The sequence below is a fragment of the Chanodichthys erythropterus genome, chromosome 17 (genome assembly GCF_024489055.1).
Source record: "Chanodichthys erythropterus isolate Z2021 chromosome 17, ASM2448905v1, whole genome shotgun sequence".
Classification (NCBI taxonomy): Eukaryota; Metazoa; Chordata; class Actinopteri; order Cypriniformes; family Xenocyprididae; genus Chanodichthys; species Chanodichthys erythropterus.
Genome location: NC_090237.1, coordinates 36,153,551 through 36,161,793, shown reverse-complemented (window position 1 = coordinate 36,161,793; position 8,243 = coordinate 36,153,551). Strand labels below are relative to the sequence as shown.

Here is an 8,243-nt window from a genome sequence, read left to right as displayed (position 1 = left end):
CTCACCTCAGTCTCTTGTCATTCAGAGACGTATCGTTGGTGTTCGTTTCCTCAGTACTACAACACAATGTGTTTTCCTGAGACACGTCCAGAGCAGAGGTTTGTGTGCATGTGGATTGTTTTGCTGTAATCTACCAGCACAAATGGAAATATGTTCGAGTGAGATCGCATTACAGCAGAGAATTCAAATGTCACAAAAGTGCGGCTCATTCAACCTCTGCGTTCGGACACGAGAGCCGTATGTATGTTTCCCTCAGTACAGCAGCACATGAGTGTTTTGTTTTTTTGCCCACGATGCGGTCAGAACTGGAGATTGAATACAAACACATGAAAAATACGACTGTTTTTATGATATAAACGCGGAGCGCGCATATGATCGGTTTCAGCGCGGAGCTCCGCGATGAGTTTAACAACACTAGCCACGTGGCTCACAGCTCATACAGAATAAAGTATCCGTGTTTAAAGTTTTTATTTCACACATTCTCCTGCACCAAACATTAACCATCACGGTGTAGTTATGCACACATATTTCATCAAGTCTTCTTCAAATGAATTATATGTGCAAACTGGACACTGATACAGTGGTGTATCCTATCTGAACACGACGACACGATCATTCTAATAGACATGCAGTGCTCGTAAACGTAATCAAAGTAACCTATTATTAGCCCTATTAAATATTCTTTCACATTTCTCCCTTGTGCTTGGGAGTTTGTTGTCATTTTCTCCGTGCTCATATATTAATATTCATTATTCTGTATAATAAGTGTGTTGTATGTCTGTGCTTCATTGGTTGTTCTCTCCCCTCTTCTCCCCCTCTACACTCACTTTTCCAGAGCTTTACACGCCCATTTTAACAGACTTTTGAGCTTTGAGGTGTGCGAACGACCAGGGTAAAACGGGGGTTTCATGATCCTTTAATCTTTGGAACGATGAGAATTTTTTTGGTGGGGCAAAAAAACAAAACAATGACATATAGTGATGGGCGATTTCAAAACACGGCTTCAGGAAGCTTCGGAGCATAAATGAATCAGCGTGTCGATCAGCGGTTCGGAGCGCCAAAGTCACGTGATTTCAGCAGTTTGCCGGTTTGACACGCGATCAGAATCATGATTCGATACACTCATTCATAGTGCTCTGAAGCTTCCTGAAGCAGTGTTTTGAAATCGGCCATCACTAAATAAGTCGTTATTTTATTTTTTTGCTGCACCAAAAATATTCTCGTCGCTTTATAATATTCATATTGAACCACTGTACTCACATGAACTGATTTAAATATGTTTTTACGCTGCGTTCACACCACCTCGTATTTTTCCAGAATCTTGAGATGATAACACATGACATATTCGGAGCTGTTCACATCTTTTTGATCCTTGGACTGGGAATTATGCGTTTCCATGGCACCACTGTGGTACAGCAGCCACGTGGTACATGTGGGAGCTTTCAGAAAACTCCCAGCTTACAAGCTGTAATTACGAACTCTACGAGGACGTGAACGCCTTTTACAAGCTAGAATATCGTAACTACAGGAATTACGAGGCCGCGTGAACGCACCAGTACATTAATGGATCTTGAGAGAGGAAATGTCATTGACTTTTTTTGTAAGTTGAATACGGAAGGCGGTCTGGCGGAAGCTAGATATTTCACTGTATAACTTGTTAAATGTGGATTTTATTTTTACACAAATGCATCACTTCCCTTCAGAAGGCCTTTATTAACCCTCCGGAGCCATGTGGAGTACACGTTTATGTTGGATGGATGCACTTTCTTGAGCTCCATACTCATTTCCCACTGCCATTATAAAGCTCGGATGCGTAAGGATATTTATTAATATAACTCTGATTGTGTTCATCTGAAAGAAGAAAGTCATATACGCATAGGATGGCTTGAGGGTGAGTAAAGCTTGAGCTAATTTTTATTTTAAAGTGAACTAATCCTTTAAGGTTAGTTCTAGGACCATGAAGATTTTAAAAGTATGAAACTGTATTAGTCAGGGTAGCGCCATATTTAATCTTTGGCGGGAGTGAAAACTACCTGAGGGATAGAAATACAGTGTTCAGAGGATCTTTACTGTACGTGCGAATTCCTCAGCTAACGAAACATTTACAAAACTACTACAGTAGACAAAAACACCAAAAACAGTTGTTTGTGTTTTCAGCTGTTGAAAGTTGTGAGATTTGAAAATGTCGTGATCTAGCACAGTGCGCGTAACACCACAGCTGGGTACAATCCATTATGGCGTCTGCCCTGACTTGTCTCTTGCAATATTGTGAAATAATACATTTTAGGTGACTTAAATTCAATAACAAATGCTGCCTTGCTAGGTGTGTGAATACTTGTATTTTAAATAATTAAATTATTTATTTATTTTTTTCCCACAATGATAGTCATAAAAATATTGTCAAATTGAGGTCTGCAAAAATACAATTTCTACATTTTATCATAGAATTTGGGGTTAAATATGACAGGTTTTTCAAGATTCATTGTTGGATGTTGCTTTTCTTTACCTGTACAGTGAGTGCTTCTAATATGCCTGTGTCTGGATTACAGCCCTTGAGAAAATATACATGCTTGTTTTATTGTAAATTCTTAGTCCAGATTATACAATTTGGACTGAAAATATGCAAATGACTTTATTTGCATATTCATTAATTGAGACTATAGGCTTCAGGTTACAGTGAACGAGAAAATCAGGGTTAAACTTCCATACAGTCCTCCTGGGGTTTTCCTTCCCTTTCATTCTCAATCCGTTGCACATACTATTTTATTTCAGCAGAGGTCGCTACCTTCTACCTAATTTACCCTATATTTGATCGCATTAGATCGTAGAAAATGTACAATATCTACGAGTTTGGTGTTGTATTAAGCAATCATCTCTATGAAAGGATAGACATTCAGAAATGTACTCATTCTCAAACACTTCAACGTTCATAATTAAGTTGGTTATTTCAAAAAAGCACTAAAGTTCAAAGTCAAAGCTTGATATGTGCTTTTATATCACTTCCTGGAAGATGTCTTTAAAGAACTGTTAAAGATATCATAGATTACTAATCATGGACTAATCAAGATGGAAAGTAATGAGAAAATCTATGATTACCAATCACAATTATAAATTTAAATTAAACCTGTTATGACGTCCTTTCTTTAATATTCATTTAATATTAAGACATTTAAGATGGAGCCAATTGGTTGGGGACAATTTATTTATTTTATTTTTTTTAAAGTTTGTTTTTTCAGGTATAAATGATTGTTCAGGGCAGGCTGGCAGGTCTAGAACGCTCCAGCAGAAGTGTGGTCATGTGACACATGTTATTATTCTCCACGCGGGCCTGGATGGACCAATCACAGTCATTTGTGGTTAACCGGTACTTTAGAGGTAGAGGTACAATTTCCAACTGTTGGTCAGGCACACATTTGTTTAATAATATATATTATATATAAATTAATATATTAGTTTTAGTGTTCGAATCTCCAATAAGGAAGAAAAAAAGAGATTTGAATTCGGTTTTTGAACCGTCAGTCCCCCCCCCCCCCCAGGGAAAGTCTCATAAAAAACAGAAAAACAACATCAACAACAACAACTTTTTACTGAGAATTCACAAAAAAAATCATATTCATTTAATGGTCAGTGGCTGATAACTTCGAAATAGGTGCGTCAAACGCGTTGATGATCGACGTGCGCGTTCTCGTGTTTTGAAAGAAGACGTGCTCGCGCTACAGTGAACGACTCTACCTCACACACGGGAGCGTCACTAACGACAAACTTCTCGATGTTCGAGACGTGAGGTCCACTAAAATCAACCATAAAAAATGAGAAGCTGATAGTCTTTTCCCAATGTTTCTATTTGTTTGGTGAGGATTATAGATCAGTTCAGAGTTTTCAACATCTGCGGTTTTCGAGCGCCTTCGTTTCATTTGAGGTAAGTTTAATAACGTCCTCTCGACTGAATAAAGAGAGCAGATATGAAAGAAACGCTGCTCTCTTTTACTTTTAATCACACTAATATATGTTTTAAACGCTTTAATATCACCTTCATTGCACTTTTCGCGACTTCAGTCTTGTTTTCTGCGCTCGTGAACGTGTCGCATGATACTGAAGTGTGACTGACTTCTCATACTATATACTAAGTTTGTTATTGTGACTACAGTGTGACCTATTATCCTGTGACTACTCTTTAAGGGATTATGATCCTCAAACTTTCACCCTTAAACAATCACACTTTATCATATACTTTTCTGCGGCACGATTTGGTCCTGGTGAACAAAAGTTTTCCTGTCTTGAAGAGGAAGCTTCAGAGTGATCTGACACACGGATGTTTGAGGTTGCCAAGTCATTGTGTGAGCTTGAGTTGCGAGCTTCATTTGCAAACAGAGAGGAAGGTGTGATCCAGATCCTCACGGTAAACGCTTTGCTCCTTGCGTAAAAGGAGTAAATGGCACTCATAAATGTGTTCATTTTCTCTTTATAGATGTCAATGTATCCCTGAACGTCACAGTTTACAAGTCACTGACTCATTTTCAAGGTACGAACAGTAATTAAACTTAACTGACGCAGTTTTATCCTCAAAGTGCACTAAAAGTGCTATCCATGCATGTAATAACATGAATGCACTTTTTCATTTAAAAGACAATTATTTTAATTGATGAATTAAAGTAATTGAGATATTTTTCCAAGAGCATAAAGTAAAAGATGTCATGAAATCATAATGAAGAATACAAGCCTCATAAAACGAATGAAATTTATTATAAAACAATATTTTAACATTACTGCTTCTCGGCTTATTAATATTTGAGTGTGGCACATCCGACATGCAGACCAAAAAAATAAATAAAATTGGAAATTACATTGTAGAGAAGCCCCCTGCAGCCTCTCGCGACACAATAACTTTTAAAAATCAGATAATTTATGACAAGGCAAGTTTAGTTCAAGTTGTAAAATGGCTTGACTCCTCAAAAACATAATGGCTTTTATGAATTAATAATTTATGATATTTGTAAAAAAACTTTTATCTTGAAAGATGAACTTGCAAATCTTTTTGAAAATAGTGCACAGCAAAATCCCCGGTGTTAAATCAACTCAGATTACATATGGTCCCTCTCTATATAGTGTTAAAGTAACATTGAAGCAGAGTGAAAGTTAATTAAGTGATTCGACGCATTTGTGATTGAGCATTAGTGATGAACACCTGCTGTTAACAAGCAGAATCCCTGAAAAGAAACACAATAACTACAAAGGACTTCCAGCCACAGCCTTAGATAAAATCATCTGAAGACTAGATGAGTAAAGTTTGTAGACAAACTTTAGGTTGGCTTGAAAAAGCCTAGCCAGAAGGTTTGGAGTAGTTTTAAAAGCTTGAGGTTTGAAGCTTTTTAGTTTGAAGTAGTTTAAGTTTTAGTTTAGTAGTTTAAAAGCTAGATAGTGAGTGAGTGAGTGAGTGTAGATAGATAGATAGATAGATAGATAGATAGATAGATAGATAGATAGATAGATAGATAGATAGATGGTTAATAAGTTAGATAGTTAGAAAGTTAGTTTATGAGTTTGAATGGCTCAGTTATAGTACAGAGAATGGAAGCTTCATTGAGTTTAATGGGCTTCAGTTTGTTTTGATTTGAATTTTGACAGTTGGAGTTTGATGGAATGTTCAGATTTTCAATGTAAGTCTATGGGAGTTTTTTTCCAGTTTTAATAAGCATTTTTGGGAAAACCGTAAGTCGAATCAGTCTGAAAAAATATAGCAACTCGAGTCAGAACAGTCTGAAGGTCTGGGCCAAGTTTGGTGGTTGTAGCTTTAAAGCTCTAGGAGGAGATGCAGTCTAAAATTTGGCTCGGAAGAAGAAGAAGACGGAAGAATAACTAGATAAAAAAGTTTGTCGAGACAAACTTTAAGTTGGCTTGAAAAAGCTGGTCCAGAAAGTTTGAAGCAGTTTTAAAAGTTTTCAGTTTGAAAGTTTCAGTTTTAGTTTAATTATTTTGATAGAGTACTAGGGTGCTCTGTGTGGTTGCTAGGGTACTCTGGGTGGTTGCTATGCGGTTGCTAAGGTACTCGGGGTGGTCGCTAGGGTGTTGCGATGCGGTTTCTAAGGTACTCGGGGTGGTTGCTATGCGGTTGCTAGGGTACTCGGGGTGGTTGATAGGGTGTTGCTAGATTTAGTTTGATAGATTTGCATAGATAGATAGATTAGATGAGTTTATGAGATTGAATGAGTTTCAATGGATTAGAAATAGTACATAGAATGGCAGTTGAGTCTAATTGAGTTTTTGAGTCTAATGGGCTTCCGTAGTTTAAATTTGAATTTTGACAGTTGGAATTTGAAAGTCTTGGCTCATTTGAACATTCCGTCAATGAAAATCAATGGGATTTTTCCGAGCTTTAACGCTGCATTCACACGGGGCGTCAGCATCAACGCTTGACGGAGGGCGTGTCTGAAGCTTGTGCTGACGTAACCGTTATAGTGATTACAGCCAATCACATTACTTTCCGGTGTTGCACGAACGCAGTTGGCTGCGACTGCTCTAGGGTATTTGCATAGGGCGATCTGATTGGATGACGCCTGCGTTGGCGCTTGAAAAGTTGTGAAATCTTCAACTTCTGCCGCTTGCAACACGAGTGAAGCAACGCGACGGAACCCACAATTCGGTTCGGCAACGCATGACATCACCCATTCAAAGTAAACGAGAAGCGTTAACGCCGGCGCCCCGTGTGAATGCAGCCTAACAGTCTTTTTTAGGAAAACCGTAAGTCCGATCAGTTAGAAAAGATATAGCACACTAAGGGGCCGTTCACACCGAACGCGTCTTTGCGTCTAAAAACGCGAGACGCGGCGCTCAGGAGTGGTTTTAAAAAAAGCGCAGCGTCCCGAGACGCGCTTTTGAGACGTGAGGCAATAACGACAACAACAGAAATAATAAAAATAGGTAAACAGCAGAATTGACATATACAAGTTTGACATGAAAAAAAAAAAAGATAATAATGAGCGCCTCCTCCGCCGTGTTGCCGTCATATAAAACCGTTGTCATGCCAACTTGCTACTGTAAACAGAAGCTTGCAACGTTCGCCCCGCCTCCGAGTTCTTCTGATTGGTCCACTGTTTTGGAACTGACATTGATGAGCGGAGCTGCATGTAAAAGTTGAAATTATTTTAACTTGACATGGCGTCTTAAAAACGCGGCGCTCGTGAGAGGCGCTGCAAAAGACGCGAGCGTAACGGCCATGCACGTCCGTCAAGCGCGTGTTTACATAGAAAAACAATGGGAAAGTAGCGCATTGGAATAGAAAAACGCGTTCTGTGTGAACGGCCCCTTAGTCAGAACGGTCTGAAGATCTGACGCAAGTTTGGAGTTTGTAGAGTTAAAGCTCTAGGAGGAGTTAGAGTTGGAAATTTTAGTCTCAGAAGAAAATAGCATAACAGTAAGTTGGCTTTTTCAAGCCAACTTAATAATAGGCATTAAATCTCTCAAGATCTGATTAAACAACTCCACAAACAGCATATTATCATCATGTTAACTTTAACTCTAAAGAGGGACCATATGCAGGATTGATTTAACTCTGGGGATTTTGCTGTGTGAGAGAAGATGTGTTGTGTACACATACATGTGACTTTTCGATTTTTCATGGCCAAATCAGTTTTTTTTTTTTTTAAACAAGCAAATACAGACCCGGTCGCACCAACATTATTTAACTGGAGTGAATGAGACGACTGAATGACAGGAGGCGGGTTCGTGTAAATTCGGAGAGGAGAGCAAGAAAGCGCAGCTACTATCCATGTATTGTACTGCAGAAAGGAGTATTAGAGTCGTTTCAGATATTTTAGTATTGATATATAACAAAATACCAATATTTTTGACAACACTATTCCAAACCTGTAAGACTTTCGTTCATCTTCAGATCAAAAATGAAGCCCTTTTTAATGAAACTTGAGAGATTTCTGTCCCTCCATAGACAAGGTACACTGTAAACCTGAATAAGTTGGGCTAACTCAAAACTGAGGTGAACAGTTACATCAAATTTTTTGAGTTGTGATGTTCCCAATTTTAAGCAGAACTATCAAGTTTTGAGTTTGTAGTACTCATGCATGTTAATTGCTCCTAACTTGAAGTACCGATTTAGCTAACTTGTACATTTTTATAGCAATTAACATAAAAGATTTAGTTAATTAACTTTTATTTTGAGTTCTTGCAAATCAAATGAGTTGTTTACTTCACTGTAAACCGTAATAAGAAAATTCTGAAAATGCCAACTT

The 8,243-nt window shown here is 38.2% G+C and overlaps 1 protein-coding gene across 7 annotated transcripts in view; it reads left to right on the top strand.

Moving 5' to 3' along the window:
• Positions 1–3,712: 3,712 nt before the first annotated feature.
• rffl (ring finger and FYVE-like domain containing E3 ubiquitin protein ligase) overlaps positions 3,713–8,243 on the top strand; it is a 29,053-nt gene continuing 24,522 nt past the window's right edge. For 3 of the 7 annotated variants that reach the window (XM_067364828.1, XM_067364820.1, XM_067364826.1), the window contains exon 1: positions 3,713–3,919. The gene's annotated coding sequence lies outside the window, so the exon portion shown is untranslated. Of the gene's footprint in view, positions 3,920–4,468; positions 4,523–8,243 lie in introns of all 7 variants that reach the window. The other 4 variants (XM_067364824.1, XM_067364823.1, XM_067364822.1 and 1 more) reach the window with 2 other exon arrangements.